At 37.9% G+C, this 22607-nt stretch overlaps 1 protein-coding gene across 2 annotated transcripts in view; it reads right to left on the bottom strand.

Annotated features, from left to right (window-relative positions):
• SLC25A21 (solute carrier family 25 member 21) overlaps positions 1–22607 on the bottom strand; it is a 560688-nt gene that overhangs the window by 435845 nt on the left and 102236 nt on the right. The window lies entirely within an intron of this gene.

Genomic DNA, 22607 nt, shown 5'->3' with positions numbered 1-22607 from the left:
ACAAAAGTGTTGTACTGATACATTTAAATGTCAAATTTAAATTTACCCTATTAAACTTATTGAAATTAATAACTAATTGTACTGTAGTTATATACGAGTATATCCTTTTTTTCAGAAATTCACACTTAAGTACTTAGGGATAAAGGGCCATGATGTATGTAATTTAACCTCACTATGTATATGTGTATGTGTATTTATATATATAAATTAATATATAATGATATGTGAATATATATATTCATATATTATTATACATGTATATATAAATATAATTACTTACAATTTAGAGAGAGACAGAAATAGAAAAAATAGAAATGATAAAGCAAATAGAGTAAATCTTGACAATCTGGGCAAAGGAATTAGAAGTATTCTTTGTACTGTTTTTATATTTGCAACTTATCTTTGGTAAGTTTTAAATATTTGAAGTTATTTCCAAATAAAAAGTTAAAAAGTTAAAGCAGCCAGAAAAGGACAGATTACCTCAAAAAATCAGCAGTTTAACAACTAATTTCACAAATATAATAGTGTAGGCCAAAAGACAGGGGAATTATATATTTAACATACTGAGAGACAAATTACCATCAACCTAGAATTCTATACCCAGCAAAATTGTCTTTCAGATCTTTCAGGAATGAAGGTAAAATAAAGTTATTTTTAGACAAAGAGGTATTTTTCCACCAGTGGAACTTCACTGAAGGAATTTCAAAAGGATATACTTCAAGCAGAAGGAAAGTGATCCCAGATGAAAGGTCTTGGAAGTAAAAAAAAGGAGGAACAAGCAAAAGAGTATGAAATATATGGGAGAACAGCATGGAGCCATAAAACACAAAATTGCCAGTGGCTTGGGTGCTGGCAGCAGTAGTGGCAGAGAATTTGTTTCTAAATGTCATCAAATATAAATCCTAGCAGAAAAAAAATAAAACCTGAGCATGGACCTTAATACATGTTATTTTAGTTTGCTAAAGGCTGCCGAGGCAATATACCAACATAGGTTGGCTTTTCCAGTGAGGGTTTATTGGCTTGAAAGCTTACACTTCTCAAGCCAAGAAAAGTGTCCAAATCAAGACATTATCAAGCAGTGTGTGCTCCCTGAATATTGGGTGTGGATGATCCTCGACTGCTCTGTCACAGTCTGCTGGTCTCTGACTTCTCTGGTTCCATTGCTTTCAGCTTCTGGCTGTTCCATTTGTGACTTTTTCTGTTAGCTTTCATGGGTTCCTATCTGAGCTCCTATGTTTCTGCTGCTCCCTTTCTCTATATTCACCCCATTTAAAAGGACTCCAGTAAGAGGATTAAGACTTACCCTGGGTCATGCCCTACTGAAGTGAGCTAATTAAAAGGAAGGTCCCACCAATAATAGGTTTACACCCACAGGAATGAATTAGCTCTAAGGACATGATCTTTTCTGGGGTCCACAAAAACCTCACACTATCACATATGTATATTTATTTATTTATGAATATATAATGTTTATTATAATGCATACATGAAAATAGGAAATTCAAAAGGATAGGATTAAAAATAAAGTATAACTAGAACTTCTAGTATTTTTCCCACATTCTAATCGTTTGTATTGTAATGCCAGGGGTTGGCAAACTATGGCCTATAGACCATATCTGGTCTGCCACCTGTTTTTTCAAATAAAGTTTTATTGGAACACAGTCATGCTCAATTTTTTACATATTACCTATGAATGATTTAATGCTACAGTGGCAAATAGAGTAGTTATGTTAGCGACATATGACTGTAAAGTCTAAAATATTTACTATCTGATCCATTACAGAAAAAGTATGCCAACCCCTATGCCCATAAAGGGCTTGTGAACATAAACATATAGGTAATAGGGAGTGTTAGCGATCTTTGGTCCTGGAATCCTCTGTCAAATGACAATGCACTTGGTTGCCTCTCCTGGCCTCTCCCTCTCTCTGAAGTTCCAGTAACCATCAGCTCTTGCTTCCATGGCTTTCTCTCTGTGTCTGAATTTCATTCTGATTATAAAAGACTCCAGTAATAGTATTAAGGCCCATCCTAATTGAGTTGGGTCACACCTTAACTGAAGTAACCTCATCAAAGTCTTACTTACAATGAGTTCATACCCACGGGAATGGATTAAGTCTAAGAATATGTTTTTCTGGGGTACAAAGTTCCAAGCCACCATCATCCACCCTCTGGACCCCAAAAATACATGCAAAATACATGCATTCCATCAAAATATCATTTCAGCCTTAAGTCATTTCAGAAACAATGCTCTATGTACAAAAACTCTTCAAAATCTGTTAGAGGTGTGGTATATCCTAGGGAAAAATTCCCTCTATCTGTGGACCTGTAATACCTAAAAAACAAGTTATCTGCTTCTAATATGCAATGGTGGAAAGGCATAACATAGACATTTCCATTCCAGAAGTGAGAAATTGGAAGGAAAACAGGTCTGAAAAAACTCTAAAATCCAGCAGAGCATACTCCATTAGATTTCAAGGTCTGAGAGTCATCTATGGATCAATGTTTTCTGCCTGATGGAGTGGCAGCCACACACATTCCAAGAACTTACACAATGGCCATGCTCTCCCCAAACACTGGGGTGTACTTTCTACCTTCTCCAAGCATTAGGATGGCAGTTGGTCTCTCTGCAAACCTTGTGACACAGGCTCCACCCTCTCCAAGCACTGGGATGGCAGCCAGGCTCTACACAAACACCAGGACACAGGCCCCGCCACCTCTGAGCATTAAGGTAGCAGCACTCTTCCTGAAAATGGGGTGCAAGAACCATCCCATCCAAATGTCAGGGCTAATGGCCTACCCCTCCCAAGAGCAGCGGTGGATCCACCCTTCCACATATATAGATGGGTCTACTCTCTTGGCCCAAGTCCAGACATTGGCTTCCTTGATTCTGCCCTTGAAGTCATTCTTTCATAAATTTATGCCTTCTCTGACCCTTTCAGTCCAGGCTGTCAGTTGTTCTGCTCATACAAATCACACAAAAACCTTGTAGGTGTTGCATACAGTTCACAGAGATCCAAATCATCACACAGAAGGGCTTTCCACAGATCCTTCCTGCATAACTGAATTTCTAGTCCTAACTTCCACTGAAATGGCTGGCTGGATCCATGTTTAGTTAAACCCTCACATGGAGTCCTATTCTCTAGGAACTCGTTTTCCAGAAGCTTAGGAAGGTTTCTGATAGATTGGCCCTAGTCTCAGAGCTCACTATCTGGATAGGCTCAAAATTTTCCAAACCATCAATTTGTGGTTTCTTTGTGTTTAAGAGTTCATTTCTCAGCTTATCCCTTTCCTTTTGCATTTTACTATAAGCTTCAAGGAAAAACCAGTCTGCACCTTCCACACTTAACTTGAAAATCTCCCCATCTAAATATCCAACTTCATCACTTTTAGGTTCTACCTTCCATCCAACATCAGAAATCAATTTCATTAATTTCTCTGCCACTTTAAAAGAAGGATCATCTTTTTTTCCAGTTTCCAATCACGCATTCATCATTTCCTTCTAAGATCTCATCCAAAGTACTTTTAGCATCCATATTTTTACCAACAGTGTTTTCAAAGCAATCTAGGCTTTTTCCATCAAGCACCTCATAATTTTTCCAAACTCTATCCATTACCGAATTCCAAAGCTGTTCCTACATTTTTAGTACTTCTAAAAGCAGCACCCCACTTTGGTATCAAAATCTGTTTTAGTTAACTGGCTGACAAGGCAAATGCTAAGCAATGGTTTGGCATACACAATGGGAATTTATTGGCTCACAGTTTGAGGTTAGGAAAAGTTTTCAAGGTTTCTCAATGTTGTAGCATGTATCAGAATGCCATTCCTTTTTCCAGCTGAATAGTATTCCATTGTTTGTATGAAACACATTTTGTTTATCCAATCATCTGCTCATAGACACTTTTCCCAAGTTTTAAATAGTATGAATAAAGCTTTTAGATTTGTGTACAAGTATCTGTTTGAGTCCCTGCTTTTAATTCTTTGGGAGTATATACCTAAGAGTGGAATTGCTGGGTCATATGGTAATTCTATATTTGACTTTTTGAGGAATCACCAAATATTTTTCTAGAGTGTCTCCATTATTTTACATGCCCACCAGCAATATGTGAGAATTCCAATTTCTCCACATCCTTGCCAACACTTAATATTTTATTGTTTTCTAAGAATAGCCATTTTAGTGGGTGTGATGTGGTCTCTCATTGTGGCTTTATTTGTGTTTCCCCAACAGCTGGTGATGCTGAGCATCTTTTCATGTGCTCATTGGCCATTTATATATCTTCTTTGAAGAAATATCTTTTTAAGTCCTTTGCTATTTTTTTTTTTTTTTTTTTTAGGTACTGGGAGCAGGGATTGAAACTGGGACCTTGTATGCAGGAGGTCAGTGCTCAACCACTGAGCCACATCGGCTCCCTGAGTTGGCTCCCTCATCTGTGCTCATTGTTGTTTTTGCTTGTTGTTTGCTCATTGTTATTTGGTTTTCTTTTTGCTCGTTTTCTACTTGTTTCTGGGGGTTTTTTGCTTGTTTTCTGCTCATTGTTTTTGCATGCTGTCTTCTCATTTTCTGCTCATTGTCTGTTTGTTTTCTTTAGGAGGCACCAAGAACCGAAACCAGGACCTCCCATGTGGAAAGCGCGAGCTCAACTGCTTGAGTCACATGCGCTCCCCCATTTTTTAATTTTTTGTATTTTTGTTGTTGAGTTGTAGGAATTGTCAGATATTTTCTCTCATTCTGTAAGTTGTCTTTTCATTTTCTTGGTAATATTGTTTGATGCACAAAGATTTTCAATTTTTTAAAAAACTTTATTTCAAATTCAAAAAAATAAAGTAACAGAAAAAGACAGCTCAACAAGTTATGAAAGCATTACTCCTGAAAAGGTCTGTCCAAGTACTTTTATCTCATCTAATTCCAACTACTAAGTCGATTATCCCTCCAGTGTTCAGAAAGATACACTGATGACTAATTAAATGACATAGTCAAGTTCTCCTTATTAATGAAAAAAATGAAGAGAAAAAATGCTTAATCATATTCATATCTCACAAAACCAAACACCATATTCTTCTTTTTATCTTTAGCATAAAAAGTACCAACTATGCTTTTGCTACAAAAATAAGGTTTTTAATTTTGATGAAATCCAATTTTTCTTTTTATATTGCTCATGCTTTTATCATATCTAATTAAAAACCCATTGCCTAATACAAAGTCTTCAAGATTTTCCCCCTTTTTTTCCTAAGAATTTTATGGATTTAGCTCTTATTTTTATGTCATTGATCAATTTTGAATTAATTTTTGGGATACACTCTGAAGTAGGTGTATAACTTCATTCTTTTACAGATGGATATTCAGTTTTCCCAACACAATTCTGTTCTTTCCTCATGAATTGACTGGGCATCCTTGTTAAAAATCAATTAGCCATAGATGTATGGGTTTGTTTCTGAACTCTCAGTTCTATTTATTTGGTCTATATTTCTAACTTTATGCCAATACCACATTGTTTTAATTATTGTGGTTCATAGTAAGTTTTGAAATCAGGATATGTGAGCCCTCTGACTTTGTTTTTTTTAAAGGCAGTTTTAGCTATTCAGGGCCTCTTGCTATTCCAAATGGATTTGATGGCTGGCTTTTCCATTTCTGGAAGAAAAAAAAAAGCTTCTGGAATTTTTATTGGGATTGTGTTAAATCTGTAAATCTCTTTGGATAGTATTGACATCTTAACAATATTCAGTCTTACAATTCATGAACATAGGATGCCTTTCTATTTATTTAGGTCTTCTTTCATTTCTTTCAACTTTTTTTATTTTCAGTGTACAAGTCTTTTGCATCCTTGGTTAAATTTTTTTTTAAAGATTTATTTTTACTTATTTCTCTCTCCCCCTCCACCCCCCAGTTGTCTGCTCTCTGTGTCCATTCGCTGTGTGTTCTTCTGTGACCACTTCTATCCTTATCAGTGGCACCAGGAATCTGTGTTTCTTTTTGCTGCATCATCTTGTTGTGTCAGCTCTCTGTGTGTGCAGTGCCAGTCTTGGGCAGGCTGCACTTTCTTTCACACTAGGCAGTTCTCCTTATGGGATGCACTCCTTGCACGTGGAGCTCCCCTACGCGGGAGAAACCCCTGCGTGGTAGGGCACTCCTTACATGCATCAGCACTGCGCATGGGCCAGCTCCACGTGGGTCAAGGAGGCCCGGGGTTTGAACTATGGACCTCCCATGTAGTAGGCAGATGCCCTATCCATTGGGCCAAGTCTGCTTTCCCTTTGGTTAAATTTATTCCTAGATAGTTTATTATATTGGATGGCATTGTAAATGGAATTATTTTCTTTTTTTATTTATTTATTTATTTATTTTAGCATTATCGGAAGATATTTTTATTTTTTTTAATTTAAATTATTTATTTATTTTTAAAAATTACATTCAAAAAATATGAGGTCCCATTCAACCCCACTGCCCCCACCCCCCACTCCCCCCACAGCAACACTCTCTCCCCTCATCGTGACATATCCATTGCACCTGGTAAGTACATCTCTGAGTATCACTGCACCCCTAGTCAATGGTCCACATCATAGCCCACACTCTCCCACGTTCCATCCGGTGGGCCCTGGGGGGCTCTACAATGTCCTGTAATTGTCCGTGAAGCACCACCCAGGACATCTCCTCGTCCCGAAAACGCCTCCACATCTCATCTCTTCCTCCCATTCCCCAAACCCAGCAGCCACTATGGCTACCCTTCCCACACCCATTCCACATTTTCTCTGTGGACATTGGATTGGTTGTGTCCATTGCACATCTATGTCAAGTGGGGGCTTAGATTCCACATGGATACTGGATGCACTCCTCCTGCTTTCAGTTGTAGACACTCTAGGCTCCATGATGTGGTGGTTGGCCTTCTTCAACTCGATGTTAGCTGAGTGGGGTAAGTCCAATAAATCAAAGTGTAGGAGCTGAAGTCTGTTGAGGCTCTGGGCCTGGGTGTCATATTTTCAGTCCAGAGATTCAAATCCCCTAAATATATCTTAAACCCCAGCACCAACTACAATTCCATTAAAGTAGCATGCAAGTCTTGTGAAAAGAGATCCCCTCTGATCTTTTTTTTTTTTAAAGATTTATTTCTCTCTCCTTCCTGCCCCTACCTCCCCCCACCCTGTTGTCTGCTCTCTGTGTCCATTCGCTGTGTGTTCTGTGTCTACTTGCATTCTTGGTGGCACCGGGAATCTGTGTCTCTTTTTGTTGCATCATCTTGCTGTGCCAGCTCTTCATGTGTGCAGCGCCACTCCTGGGCAGGCTGTGCTTTTTTCACATGTGATGGCTCAATGCAGGGTGCATTCCTTGCACATGGGGCTCCCCTATGTGGGGGACACCCCTGCATGGCACAGCACTCCTTGTGTGAAGCAGTGCTGCACATGGGCCCTGGGTTTGAACCCTGGACCTCCCATATGGTAGGCTGATGCTCTATCAGTTGAGCCATGTCCACTTCCCTGGAATTATTTTCTTGATGCCCCTTTTTTAGGTTAATTTTTAAATTTTTAAAAAATATACTTTTCTATTTTTTTAAAAGAAAGTTAGATTACATAAATGTTAAACAAAAAATATAAAGGATTCCCATATGCCCTGCTCCTTAGCCCTCCCACATTTTTCCACATCAGCAACATCCTTCATTAGTGTGGTACATTTGTCACAATTGATGAACATATATTGTAGCATTGCCACTAAGCGATGATTATAGTTTACATTCATTTTTGCAAGTTATTACATGGTATACAATGGCCTATATCTGTCACTGAAATGTCATTCAGGATAATTCCCAAATCCCAAAAATGCCCCCAAATTACACCTCTTTTTCCCTCTCCCTTTCCTCAGGACCTCCAGTGGCCACTGCCTCCACATTCGTGATAAAAGTTCTTTCATTGCTAGAATCACAACAAGTCTACAGTAGAACAACTGTAAGTCTACTCTAGTCCATTGTTCATTCTTCAATCCTGAGGATTCTGTGATGGTGATGCTTTCTCTACCTCTAATTTAGAGGGGCTTAGATTCCACAGGACAGATGGATGGGACTTGCTTGCTTGCAGTTGCAGACTCTCTCTGTTCTTTAAGATAGTCCTTGTCAGTTGTTCTGGGTGAGTCCAATGAACTGGAGAGTAGATGTTGCAAGTCCGTTGAGATTGAGAGCTCAACTGTTGATGCCCTTTTTGAATTGCTCATTTTGGGATATAGAAACACCTCTGATGTTTGTGGGTTGATCTTACACCCCATAACTTTGCTGAATTTGTTTATTAGTTTTAGTAGGTTTCTAGTGGATTCTCTGGAATTGTGTATATAAGATTATGTCATTTGCAAATTGAGATAATTTTACATCTTCCCGTTCCTTTCTTTTTCTTTTCTAATTGGTATGGCTAGCATTTCCAATACACCATTGAACAGCAGGGATAAAAGGGGCATCCTTGTCTTGTTCCTGATTTGAGGGAAAAGCTTTCAGTCTTTCACCAATGAGTATGATGTTACCTGTGGGTTTTTCCTATATTCCCTTTATCATGGTGAGTAATTTCCCTTGTATTCCTAGTTTTCTGAGTGTTTTTATATAGAAAGCATGTTGGATTTTGTTAGATCAGGTATGGATTTTTTATTAACACCTGATGTGCACATCCCCTGTAACAGAAAGGACAATAAAAAATTCTTGTTCTAATGAAATAATGTCAGAAAAAGATGAGCAAGTACAATCTTATATTTTCTTATAATTCTTGAGACTCCAAAAACATTGGAAGCTAAATAAAGCAATTCAAGTTTTCTGGAAAAAACAATTAAAGTACTTATATTATAACCCTTTTATGATACACAAATGAATAATCATATTGATTGATCATTTTTCAGATTCTGGGGTATGGTTTTCAAGAGCACCCATTTATCATAAGATAAAATGCTGAGCACATAACTTGGTTATGATATAAAGTATCTGTGGCAATAATAAATCATGCTTTCATGATTTTTATATGTCTCTACCCCTCATATGTGCACAAATTTGTGCTTATGAACACATGTGGAGATATCCTTTAAAAGCATGCCAACATACTGGTGAAAGAAAAATATATTATTATCATCAGTGAAGATAGAAGGTGAGAAACAGTACCACATGCATCCTAATATAACTGCAGGCTGTTTTAATTTAAATTAGTTTCAGCCCTCTTCATTGAAAACAAAAGTAAATCATGCAAGGAACTAATTCATACTGGGAGAGACAACAAAGAATGCCAATAAAATTTATTCGTAAAAAAATTACTACAAAAATATTTCTACCACATTTCCAGTTTTGTTTTAAATAAAAGAATAGAGGCTCTTTTCCAGGAACATTTTTAAAGGATATAGCTGAAAGGAAACTTTTATTTCTTTTTATATATATATGGCTGGGTCTCATTTATTATACATTAATTTGCAGACAAAATTCTGCTTCTCTTCCCAAAAAAAGGCTTGACACAAGCAACATGGTGGTCTATGAAAGAGAAGGCTGCATGGTTCTAATCCTGCCTATGCCCAACAATGCATACTATTGTTTACTCCTCTGATAACAAGAGTAGATATTACTTGTGTACCAGGTAACCTTCTTTCACAGAGAATCCCTAAAACCAGTGCCCTAGAATTTATGCAGTTACTTTATTTGTGTGTCTTTGGTATTCGTTTAATTCAATGCATCTGGTTTTTCCTATATTTTTGCAGTTCTCTTTCCTGCTTAATTGAACTTTAATATACAGGCTGCTCATGGCACATTCACCATAACATTTCTTTTTCAAGGAGAACACCAAAGAACTTATGATGGAAGAGTATGTCTAATTACCTTCAAATGTTGTGAACAGACCCCCAAATGTCATTGTTTCCCTAATATCATATCCATGAGCTTATCTAAACTCTATATGAAACTATTTCTATTTTAAATCTGTACCATATCCTGGGATAATGTTTTTCACAAGGGTCTACACGTTGTAGACCTCTTTTAAGCTTCTTTGAGTGCCCTGAGTTCTAATATACTGGGATTCAATAAATAGGAAAACATTGTTTTCAAAATTTTATAGATTTTAATCATAGCCTCTTCCTTTGTAAGAGCCCTCCTCTTTTATGTTAAACACATAAAATATTTGATTAATTAATTCACCAATTTAATCCAATAGATTAATATAGAAGCTCTATACTTTTGCCCATGTTAGTTAACTTTCCCTGGAACTTCTCACTTTAATCATGTCTTCATTGAAGTTGGCTGACCAAAACTGCATTCCATGTTCTTGGTTCAGAGCATAACAAGGTACAAAGATAGATTCTGTTTATTCTAAAACAATTTACAAGCAGGCCTGGAAATGATTAAGATACTTGTGGGATCACCATATACACTGGGATCAGGAAGGGCTTTGGGTGAAATGGTGCTTGTCAGTGACACCAGGGTGTAGAAGGGAGAAGCAGGCTGCCCTATTCAGGTTCCCTTCCCATTAACCTTGGGGCTACCTGCCTCACTGGGCAAGTTGTTACATCAGTTTGCCAACGTCTCTCCATACAAGGCCCTGAATTATCAGGAGTTTCTCTGAAAGCAGAATTTTCAAATAACTTTATGGGACGAGCTAAAGGACAGTGATATACGAAAGGGAAAGGGGAAATATTCTAGGATATTTGTCCATTTGTGCTCACATTAAGCCACATTCCAAAGTGATTACCAATTTATAAAACATCCAATACATCTTAAAGAACTTAAATCCCCTGAAAAGCTAATTCAGAAGGCTTTTGGCAAGTACAGAATCAAAGCAAAAAAGTTTACATGGCATTGATGAAAATGAAAATACATGCTAAATTAATCCTACTGCAGAATACATCAATCTTTTTTACCAGATAACTTGTGTCCATCAGATACAATTTTTTAGAGGCATAGTCAGTGCTGAATAAACAGCTATAAGTTATCAATTTTCAATTCCTTTTTTAAATAAACTCCATGTAGACAATTCCTTTTCAATTACTTTATAGGACAGAAGACACATGCCTGGGCTGCATGCAAACATGTTTCTATTCCCATATAAAAAAGACCTTATAAATGGAACCAGCCCTGGGCCAGAATGCAGCTTCAGAATGTTTCTTAACACAGTATTTTTGGTAATGATTACAAATCAATCTAGTTAAAAATTAAGATAAAATCCATTTGGCATATATTAGGTCAGAATGCAATTAATTAAGTTTCTACTTTCTTGAGTTATGTTATATATCCAGAGAATGTTCTGGACACTCAAGATAGACTAGAGAAATACCTAAATTATATTTACAAACACCTTCTCAAAGTTCAGTGTTTTAACCAGTGTATTATTCATTGACTCTGAGATGACATCCATCATAAAATGCACCACTGTTTCTATGGTGCTAGTTGGTTGTAAGTCTAGAACATTTGTAAAAGACACCCTGATTTTCAGAGATGTTAAAATGTTGAGGAAATGTATCATGCAATCTATTAAATATAGTATTTTCATTCTCATTATCTTTTTGTCACATCAGGCCAAAATCTGAGAGCACTTTTCATGCAGCTGCCTATACTCTGGTTTCCACATATTCACAGGTCATCCTTAAAGATGTGAGAAGTTGCATCAGTGGCAGGTAGCTTCCAATACTCAGTCAGAAATAGAGGATGGGAAGGGTCTTGTTTGAAGTGAGGCTTCTGGTTGATAACAAACCAAAAAGAAAGAGTCATAAGAACAGTTTCTGGGAACATCATTTAATCAGGAATCAGAAAACAATCTAACAAGCTTAAAAGAAACAATGGTTTTGAAATAGTCCTTTTCAGCCACATATGCATGTGTAGGTAACACAGTCAGCATCAGCTATCTCATCTTTTAATAAAACATCAACAAACAACAACAAACATATAAACTTGAGTGACACACTGGTCCTGAGACGAGGTGTCACTCTTGAGCTTGGTTCCCAAGTTCATCCAATTCAGCCCACTCCTGCTACAGAGAGTCTCTCCTAGCATCTTTCCTGAAATCAAGAGGTTCTCTTAGTGTCTAAGTTAAATGCTCTACCACAGCCCACTCTGGAAAGCAGGTCAAGATAAAGTGTTGACCTGTACTATCTGGGTATAACCCAGGTTGTCCTCCTCTTCTCCCATAGCTCCCTGATTCACCATGGAGCTTAATCATTTCACCAGACCTCTACATTCTTGGAACACATCTGTGGTGTTCAAATTGCCTCATGTCTTTCTTCAAACATACATAATCCCTTTGCAAATCTGAGCTACAAAGGCCTTAGAAGATTCTAGAAAGAGGCCCAGAACTCTATCTCCTCAATTCAGTTTTCTAGAACCAATCTTCTCACCTCTCTAATGGAGAGTGATGTTCATCCTTGTCCAACTCTGTCAGGTAGTGTCTCACTTTTAAATATAAGGAAAGAAGAAAGAAATATCACTCCATACATGCAACTCAATACAAATGCACAACTATCTTTAACCCTTTCTGGAGCATTGCCATAAATAAATAAAATACCTCAAATGAGGTAAAAAGAAAAACTGTGCTTTTCTACAATAAAGAAGTTTATTTCAAATGACTTGGTACACATTAATAGGATGGAAACGGATGCTTTAGATATTTCATAACCTGTACCTTCTATCCATTATTTAATGAAAGTGGGACAGTTCTCCCTTGACAGAATTAGAAATCAAGATATTCAATTATGCTTCCTAGTCTTCTTTTGCCCTCCAGACCTAATTTTCTCCACCCTTTCCCCACTGCGCTATTACCAGAAGGCTGGTTGCTAAGGATTTCATCATCTGTACTTCCTTGCTCTCTAGGTTCCCATTGAGTTTGAACAAAGGAAGTACCAACAAGAATTCAAAAGGTGGGAGGACAGAGGGTTGAATTTTCATTCCACAAGCTCCCTCCTTTCCAGGCATGGTTTGGAATTGTGTACCTCTAGATAAGGTCACAACTCCCGTAAGGCAGCCTTTTTTTTTTTTTTAAGATTATTTATTTATTTTTTTCTCTCCCCGCCCCACCCCGGTTGTCCATTCTCTGTGTCTATTTGCTGCATCGTCTTCTTTTGTCCACTTCTGTTGTTGTCAGCAGCGTGGGAATCTGTGTTTCTTTTTGTTGTGTCATCTTGTTGTGTCAGCTCTCCGTGTGTGTGGCACCATTCCTGGGCAGGCTGCACTTTCTTTCGCGCTGGGCGGCTCTCCTTACGGGGTGCACTCCTTATGCGTGGGGCTCCCCTACGGGGGGGGGGACACCCTGCAATAATAAGGCACTCCTCGCACACATCAGCACTGCGCATGGGCCAGCTCCACACGGGTCAAGGACGCCCGGGGTTTGAACCACGGACCTCCCATGTGGTAGATGGATGCCCTAACCACTGGGCCAAGTCCGTTTCCCATGTAAGGCAGCCTTCGCCCTGCCTCAGCCATGGGATGGTAATGGCTTTCTATTTCGCTAATACCTGGGTGCTTTATCCTCCCTTGTCCATTCCCTAACCCTGCCCAACCTTGTCAATAATCTCTTCAAATGTGCTTTTTCACTGTGCCTTCTATTTCCTGCTGGGACCTGATTGATATACTAGATTTTACAATAATAATTGCTTCCTAATGCTTAGTGTAGATAGTCTTTTATAGTCTAAAACAAAGGATACCTCTGTTTCAGATACTTGATAGTAATCTCAATTTTAAATCCTGCTACTGTCAAAATCCTATCTGAAACAGCTGGTATGAAAAACAATCATATATGCCAAGAACCAAACTACTATTCCTGTTTCAGGCCAGATCACAAGGAAGCTACATAACTCGATTGTATCACTCTGTACCCACCAACCCTAAAGAAATGCCTTGCCTATAAAGGACTGCATTTTCTCCCATCTCCTTCATCTGTGTTGAATACTCTTCCTACAAACTCTCATAGCACCCTGACCCTACCTATTTGTCTCTCCATATTGTAGCTATTAGTTTGTTTTCTTTTACTTGTCTATCTGCCCCACTAGATTATCAGCTCTATGAGGATACCAACTGTCTTACACACGATAGTATTTATAGTACCTAAAACCATGCCAGTAGGCGGTCTAAATATTTGTGAAATAAATTAACGGATTGACTATTATGCTCTTGAATTTACTGGGGGATGAGTAACAATAAGAAACAATCATTGCTAGAACATATATCCATTATAAATAAAACTGCTAACAGATACATCTGTTACTGACTCATTGCTTCATCCACTGTTTCATTCATTTTATATTCCATCAAACATGCTTAGGGCCTGCTATGGGACAGCATAGTGCTAGGTACTGAGAACACAATGTTGTGTGAGGCACTCTCCCTATCCACAAGCAGATTGTTCATTAGGTGGACACTGTGAAGGTTCTCTTTTGACCATAAATAAAGGGTTACTATGCAAATTCTTCTCCAAGGAACCAGCTTCCTTTTTGCATCCCAGCGAGAACTATGAAGACGATGTTGAAACTGGCTATGTTCTGTATCAAATGGTATAGCTTTCTTCCATTAGCACCTCTTGGCATAACATTTCCCCTCTTTTCTGAATATTTCCCCTTTCTTTCTCTCTTTTCCACTCTATCAACAGTTCTTGATCTTATTTCCCTTGCCCTGGTTATTGAAAGCTGTTTAAAATATTTTTGAAACAAGTTGAAGCATAAGTAACAGAAAAATAAACACATTGCTTAATTTTGTCCCACTTAAACTTTCCCCACCTTTTAAATTTTATGTAGATAGATCCAGCTAATTTTTCACTTAATTTTAAAAGGCTACCATTGTGCTAGTACAGTATTAACAATAGAAAATTCCATTAATGATTAAGAAATGATTGATAGGGAAACGGAGTTGGTCCAATGGATAGGGCATCCGCCTACCACATGGGAGGTCTGCAGTTCAAACCTCAGGCCTCCTTGACCCGTGTGGAGCTGGCCCACATGCAGTGCTCATTCACGCAAGGAGTGCCCCGCCATGCAGGGGTGTCCCCCACATAGGGGAGCCCCACATGCAAGGACTGTGCCCCATAAGGAGGCCGCCCAGTGTGAAAAAAGTGCAGCCTGCTCAGTAGTGGCACTGCACACATGGAGAGCTGACGCAGCAAGATGACACAACAAAACGAGACACAGATTCCGGGGGCCACTGACAAGAATACAAGTGGAAACAGATGATCACACAGCGAATGGACATAGAAAGCAGACAACTGGGGGTCAGGAGAGGGAAGAGAAATAAATAAAAGATTTTAAAAAATAAAAAGAAATAATTGATACATACCAAACTCTTAGCAGTGTAAGTGGGGAAGGAGGGGTTACTGGGAACTTAAACTTTTTATGTTATAATTTTCAAAAATTTATGAGCATTTTTATGATTTAAGCAGAAAAAAATTGCAAAAAAAATGAAGAGGAAACATCTTAGATTATCTTCATTTTCATGAAGATTTTTATTTCATGGTGGTCAAATGAACGTAAAGATTTAAGACATATAGGGTGGTAATTTGATTATTGAGTCATATGTGACCCAGCTGAGTGAATGTAATAACAGACAGATGATGGTTTATGCTGTTGATATGAACTGATTTCCCTCGTTTCATATTTTAGTAGCCAGTCATTTCCAGAATTGGCTTAGACCCTGAAATTATCCTCATTGGGGACGCAGTTTTGAGCCTGGAACTTTCTCTAACAGCTGGAAGACATTCTTTGACTCCAAATGATGAAAGCCAGAGGGAGCCTGTGAGGATGGGCACCTGCCTTGGAGTTGAGCCTGTACTGCTCTGAACTAGCAAACACCTTGCTCTGGTAATGAATTCTCTTTGGGGCTCTTGCAGTGACTGTTTTAGAAGCAAATCTATAGAATGAAAGTTCATTTGAAATAGCCCCATAACCAGTGACCACATTGTAAGACTTTTAAAGTTTAATATATTTCCAGGTTCTAGAGGAAGGGGTGGGGGAAGGGATGCAATCTGGGTAGCCTTATTTTCAAATTCCTAGACCACCCTCTTCAGCATAATTACAAAGACTAATAAAGGCAGGTTCTCTCTTCTGCAGAGTAATATAAAGTCTCCATAAAATGTACAAGTAAAAGTAAAGCATGTGAATAATGAAATATTGGAATTTCAGCTTTAGCATAAAATATTTGAGCTGTTTAAACTCCAAGAACCTAATCAAATGGATATTTAAGGGACTCAGACACTGTAAGTAATTTCAGCATTGTAGCAGTGTATTTGCCAGCAGATACAGTCAGTTCCTTCACCACATGAGATATCATTTAGTCTATAACTTAAACAAGTATTGATAAAGTTTTTTACAAAAGATGCTATCAGCAAAACAAACAGAGGATTTTGCATTACTTCAAAGCTTACTTATAATGTGTTTTAAAAATTTCAATGGAAACAGGAAAATAATGTCTTGATTTTCTAAACTTTACAACATCTGCTTTTACTTACTTTTCAGCATTGTAAAATTCCCTGGATTTCAAGTGAATTGTTTTCCTTTCTTTTTGTCCTTTCCTTTACTTGACTGTCTTTACACTAGATTATGCACCCAGACACTATCTATGACCACATGAAAATGTCTGTGGCATGTATAACAAAGTAATTTTAGAACAGAAGACACAGAACATAGAAAGACAGCTCAAAAGAAAGGCCAGGTGCACAGAGCAGGTCCCTCTATAAAAACACTCCAAATTGTAAATCATTCTCTCTCATACCATCCAACACTGGATTATTTACAGATCATTCACATTTTTAGCTGGCTAGTACTAAAAATAGTTCCTAAAGGAGGGGAAAGGTTCTTTACTATGTGTATATGTGTGTATACATTGTCCAATTCCAAACAAGAGTATTAATATAAATCTCTATGTTTTGACAAACCAAAAAATGAAAAAACCAAAAACAAATCTGCCAGGAACAACATCCTCAATGTTAATCCATTCCATGGGGCTTTTGCTCTCCTTCTTCCTAAATCAAAAGGCCTTAAATCCAAAGACATTTTGAAATGTTTTTTTATAAATTTTAAAGAAAGCTATTTCTCCATACTCAATGAAAGTTCCCCATAAATCACACTAATGTCCAGTTACATTTGAGTGCATGTAAGTCTTCCCATTCCCTACTCTTTCCCTGTCTAACTCAGCACTTGTTTCATTTAAAATAAGTTACCTTAGAGAAACATAACTATTCTCTCTGCTACATTTCCTGATTTCTTAAAGTTTGAGATTTTGGTTATTTTTGCATCAATAGGAGACAGTGAGTAAAAATAAAAGACAGTATACTGGTTATCACACAAATGCAATTTTATTCAAGAGTTCTTGGAAAATTTGTTGAGAAGCTTAAACATTTGTTGGTTGCTCCTTGTGAAGTTGGAGTGTAGGTTATTTGTGGTTAATATACAAAAGGGAAAAAGGAAAAACGAAGAAAATGGTCTTTAAGGAGCACACTCCTGAGGTTTCACCGCTGGGTTAGCTGACATTCTTTCCTTCAATTCCCCAGTTCAGCTGGCCTCAAAATTCTTAGTATCCAAGACTTCTAAAAGAATGTTAACCACATTATCTTCCCCAGAGGGGAAACAGAAATAAAGTTGGATGATTTGTCAGGATAAGGAATAGGTCCACCATGTGTTTAAGAGGAAGGGAGAGTTCCACTGTAATCAGACCAAAAATCAAGGTTTTGTGGACATGGGTTTGTTCACATATAAAAGAAGAGTGGCTTTGCCATTTAGTCAAAAGCCCTTTACAAGCAGTTAAAAAAGAGAAAGTTGGGAGCCATTATTCTTGGTTTCTGCCACACACCTGTGAGATCAAGATGGGAGAGAGAATAAAAGATCCCTATCTCCAAAGGATTAAAAAAAATGGAAAGATATTGGAAGTCAGTGGTATAAGAAGAAAATGAACCAGGATCCTTCTTTAGCCATCACTGAATGCTGGCAACATTTCTTTTTATGGTTGCTTTTGATTATTCGCTAAATTCAAAGTTTTAGCCATGGATAATTTGATGCTTTGGTTTTCCTTTTTTCTCCATTTCTTTTATTATATGTTTAAAAATGGTTTGAATTCAAGAATCAATTTAACCACATCAGAAGAGACTGTGATTTGGAATCTGTATGACTTCACTTGGAAGTAAACTGGAAATCAGTTTTGGAAAAGAAAGGAAATCCTCATGCTCAGAAGCTTTATTCTTTTCCTTTTAAAAAAAACATTTTCTAAAGGCATTTTTCTTCTAATATTATTTTTAAATCATCACCTCAGGAAAAATCTTTTAAATGTCCGTGCTTTTCTGAGGGCTCAGTCAGAGGTTCTCTGTTTTTCTCACTCTACACACATTGTTTGGGTAACCGCATCAACTTCCCCTGTTTTAGTTAGCATCCATGCATGGGTCACCCTTACATTCTCCAGCCCAGATTTGCTGATATTTAGAACCACTTATCTGAATGCCTAATGGATGATAGCCTATTTGATGTCTCATTGGCCCTCCAATGCATCATGTTCAGAATTAAACTCATTTATTTCTCCCATGCATGTCTTTCACTAATCCAAAAGTTGTGGAAAAATAAATAAAGTGATTAAATGACCATTTATTTCCTCTGTCTATTCTCCTGGATCCTATCACCTAATTTGGAAAGAAGTATAAGGTTATTCAAGAATCTGTGAACCTGGAGAAATAGTTCACCTAGCACCTGAATCCAATTCTGACACTGGCACTCTTAGAACCTGATCATGTTGATTATGTTGGAGCAAAGTACTTTTGTGAACCATTTTCAACTCTACTTGGGAGCATAAGAAAAACTGTGGGTCTACAAAAGCAATACAAATGACACCCAACATAAAAGAGTTAAAGATAGCCAATTTTAACCCTTGCTAATTCTACCACATGGATAACTGAATTCAGCTCTCCTAACCTCAATACTTAAAAAAAGAAAGGAGCCAGATTATTGGAAGTGATGCATGAATGGAAAAAGGTCACAATTTTCCCAACCCCCATCTTCTCTATATTTTGTTCCAAGGTATAAAACTTGTATAGCCTGAGTATGTTATCTATTTATAAAGATATGACTGACAGAATATGCAATTTTAGTGATATATCTTGGATAATGATTAAATGGTGCCAAGGCTGGGTCTCAGGACATGATCCAAATGAAAGGCATGCCACCTCCAGTGGTCTCACCTCATCTCAGTCCACCTGTAATACTCTCCTTGCTTTCTGTCCATCAAAATATGATACTCTCTCAATGGCGTCTGTCTTCCAAGACTATTATATCAAACAGGGTTTCTCATTGGTTTATTTATGCTTAAGGCCCACTAACAAATGTATTGGCTTACATTTTTAAGCTAATAATGACACTAGCCTAACAGTTTTATTGCTCTGTGTTGCTTACAGCAACATAGATAAAAATGTATGATAAAAATTAGGAATTAGGGAAGCGGGTGTTGCTCAGCATGGTTTGAGAACCTGCTTCCCATGTAAGAGGTCCCAGGTTCAATCCCCCGTACCTCCTTTAAAAAATTAGAACTTAAATTATTTTAATTAGAAATTAAAATATTCCTTAATAATTAAAATATTTTTCAGTCTTCTCTTTAATTCTGCACTTCAACTATTTCAGAAGTTTCAAATCCCAGTATTTGAAGGTATAGAGTAAGATAGTACGTGGAATAAATTAGTTCAAACTTGGATAAACACAAAGGCTCAGAAACAATAATCATATTCAATTTTCACACTCAAGTCTCTTTAATACCAAAACCCTCCTTAGTAAAAAGCTAGGAACCTATGATAATGCTACAGTTCTACACAGACAGAAAGCCATAGAGTGACTTTATAGAAATCCCCCTTCCAAAAGTAGTTAAAAAGAATGTTGGCTTTGTAGGCAAACGTGGGTGGAAAAATTGGCTCTACCTATTCCTTCCTTTGTCTCATTAATGCTTCAATCCTCAGAAATGAATAGGGAATACTAAGATCTATCTCACTTACTGGTTGTGAGGACTGAACTGGATAATACATGTAAATCACCTAGCACAAAGACACGTGCCTGGCCTATAGTAGGTCATCAAAAAAATATTAGTCCCCTTCTTTTCTCCTTTCCCCACCCACCCTCAAATACTTAATTTACTATATGGAAATCAAATAGAGAGTGGAAAAAATAGAAACCATTCAAATTTGATATTAGCAGGTCCCATACTGTGGACCTCTCTTGACAGTATTTTGGTCTTTTGCTTTTCCTATGGAAATTTTTCTCTACTTTTTTAACAGTGTTTCTTGAGTAATAATGAATAAGTGGCATTTGAAACTTTGCATATGGTACAGCTATAATTCAGTAAAGCAACCCAAATAAAACTAATTTTTGAAGTAGATACAACTATCCTATCTTTATTTGAAGAAAGTATTAATATATTAGTATATTAAGACAGGAAACTTCTCCATATAACTCTCTCATTCATTTCAAGTTTAAATCTCTCCTGAACAGCTTAGTAAGTCAAATTCTTTACATCCAAGAAGGAATAATTTTCTTAAGCACTAGTTTACATTGAACATCAGCATGTAAGGTATGCTTTAAGAGTAAATGAGGATCAAAAACTTCTTCAAAACTGAAGTCTAATATATTGCCAAATTCAATTAATAGGAAAATAAAATAGTAATGACAAGTTTAAAGATTAGAAATAAAACATATAATAAATTAGAAAAACTAAAATAAAGTAAAAAATAAATTGGAGTATTAAGAAATGAAAAATATCATAAATTTTTTGTCATTTTACTTTTCATCACTGTAATAGGTCTTGTCCTGTATGGACAGTGGCAAGGCAATCTCTTCCATTTCTTCCTCAATGTCTAAAATCCTTTTTTTAAAATTATTTCTTCAAAAAGGTTTTAGGTCACAGTAAAGTCACATATAGAATATAGGGAACTCGCATATACTCAACATCAAACCCTTTCCCCCTTTCCCAGCAATGATCTTTTTACATCTGGATGTTATATTTGCTACAACTGATGTACAGATATTGAAACATAGCTACTAACCATGGTTCCATTATGGTTTACATTTTAGACTATACACTTTTATAAGTTTTTGGTGATATTTAACATGACCTGTATCCATCATTGGAGGATCATGAAGACCACTGCCATTGCCCCCCAGTTACCCCCTCTTCCAACTATTCTATTCCTCTCCCCCACTCCCCTCAGGGATCACAATGAAACCAAGCTTCACTGCTTGAAGGACCAGATTCATAGATACTTGCAACAATGTTGAGGGCCCCCTTTGGGAGCCACCCATGATCTCCAGAAACACCTTCCCCTCTATTGAGAACAGCAGGCCTCCCCAGGATGGGGGCATAATACCCTTCTGTTCATTGTATGGGTCTCCACCCACTGCTGTAACAGCTATGACATGATGAGCATTCACACCATCCCTAGAGGTCTGCCTCAGGTGCACCCTGTGCCAGACAACCCTGTCAAACCCAGTAAACCGGCAACCCTTCCTTACTATATTTTCTAAAGAATTTTCTCAACATTACAGTTTCAACCACATTCCTGAAAATCCTCCATGTTCACTTCCTCCCCCCCTCCAGTCCTCCCCCCAATTCCTTGGACCATCTGACCATCCTCCAAACCCTAAAATGAACTTCTTCATTTTTTAAGAAGTTTTGGATCACAGAGGGTTCAGACATGGCAGGGGAGGAGCACTTATGTGGGTGTCATTGATGGGGGATGCATGGGTGGGAGGGAGTTCTCCAGGACATGCATATAGCCTATATAGATATGTTCAGATGTTCGTTCAGTATTGACGTGGGGTAAGAGTTTCACATCACAACTGAAGGAGTGCTGAGTTCCCATCCCAGGAAACTGTTGCACTCCCCAGTGGAGCAGCAACAATATCCCAACAATCCCCCATCAAGGGCAAAGACCAGTGAAGAAGGAAGGCCCAATGATGGGCCCTTGATAGTGATGACTATGCTTATGAGCCTGTGTGCTTGAAATTTCAACTAGCCTAGAGCTGTAGGGTGCCTAAGAGTTACCTCCTGAGAGCCTCTATGTATGCTGAGTTTGGCTCTCTAAGCCAATAAATGCATATAAATGCATTACCTTCCATCCAGCATGTGACATGACTCCTGGGGATGAGCTTCCCGGTGCGAAGGGATTATTACCAAGCACCACCTGGTGATGCAACTAGAAAAAGACCTTGAATAAAAGGGGGAAATGGTAAAGACAAATAAGTTTATATGGCTCAGAGACTTCAAAATGAATTAGAAAGTCATCAGAGGGGTCGTGCTTATGCACATCTCAGCAAGGTCTCAGAGACAGCCAAAGTAGATACAACCCCAGGTAGTGGTGCTCCTGAAGTCTATGGAAGACACCTAGGCCCTGGAGGCTCTGGAGTTCAGTGCCTTGCCAGTGGGCCCTACTTTGGAATGTGTGCTCCTGAGTGTGATGGAGTGAGACTCAGATGTGACCTCTCTATGCAAGGCTCTTCTGTCACTTTTACTGAACCTGTGGTTGGTGCTAGGGTTGGTGTATACTCAGGAAACTTGAATCTTTGGACTGTCTATGTGCCAGCTGGGCCCTGAGCCTCAGCAGTGTTGCAGCACCTACTCTCCAGTTCATTGGACTTACACAAGTCAGCTAACAGGGAGGTGAGGATGGTCAACCACCACGCCAG

Source organism: Dasypus novemcinctus, chromosome 3 (assembly GCF_030445035.2).
Source record: "Dasypus novemcinctus isolate mDasNov1 chromosome 3, mDasNov1.1.hap2, whole genome shotgun sequence".
NCBI classification, from domain to species: domain Eukaryota; kingdom Metazoa; phylum Chordata; class Mammalia; order Cingulata; family Dasypodidae; genus Dasypus; species Dasypus novemcinctus.
Note: the sequence above shows the minus strand (reverse complement) of the source record. Positions and strands in the feature narration are given on the sequence as shown.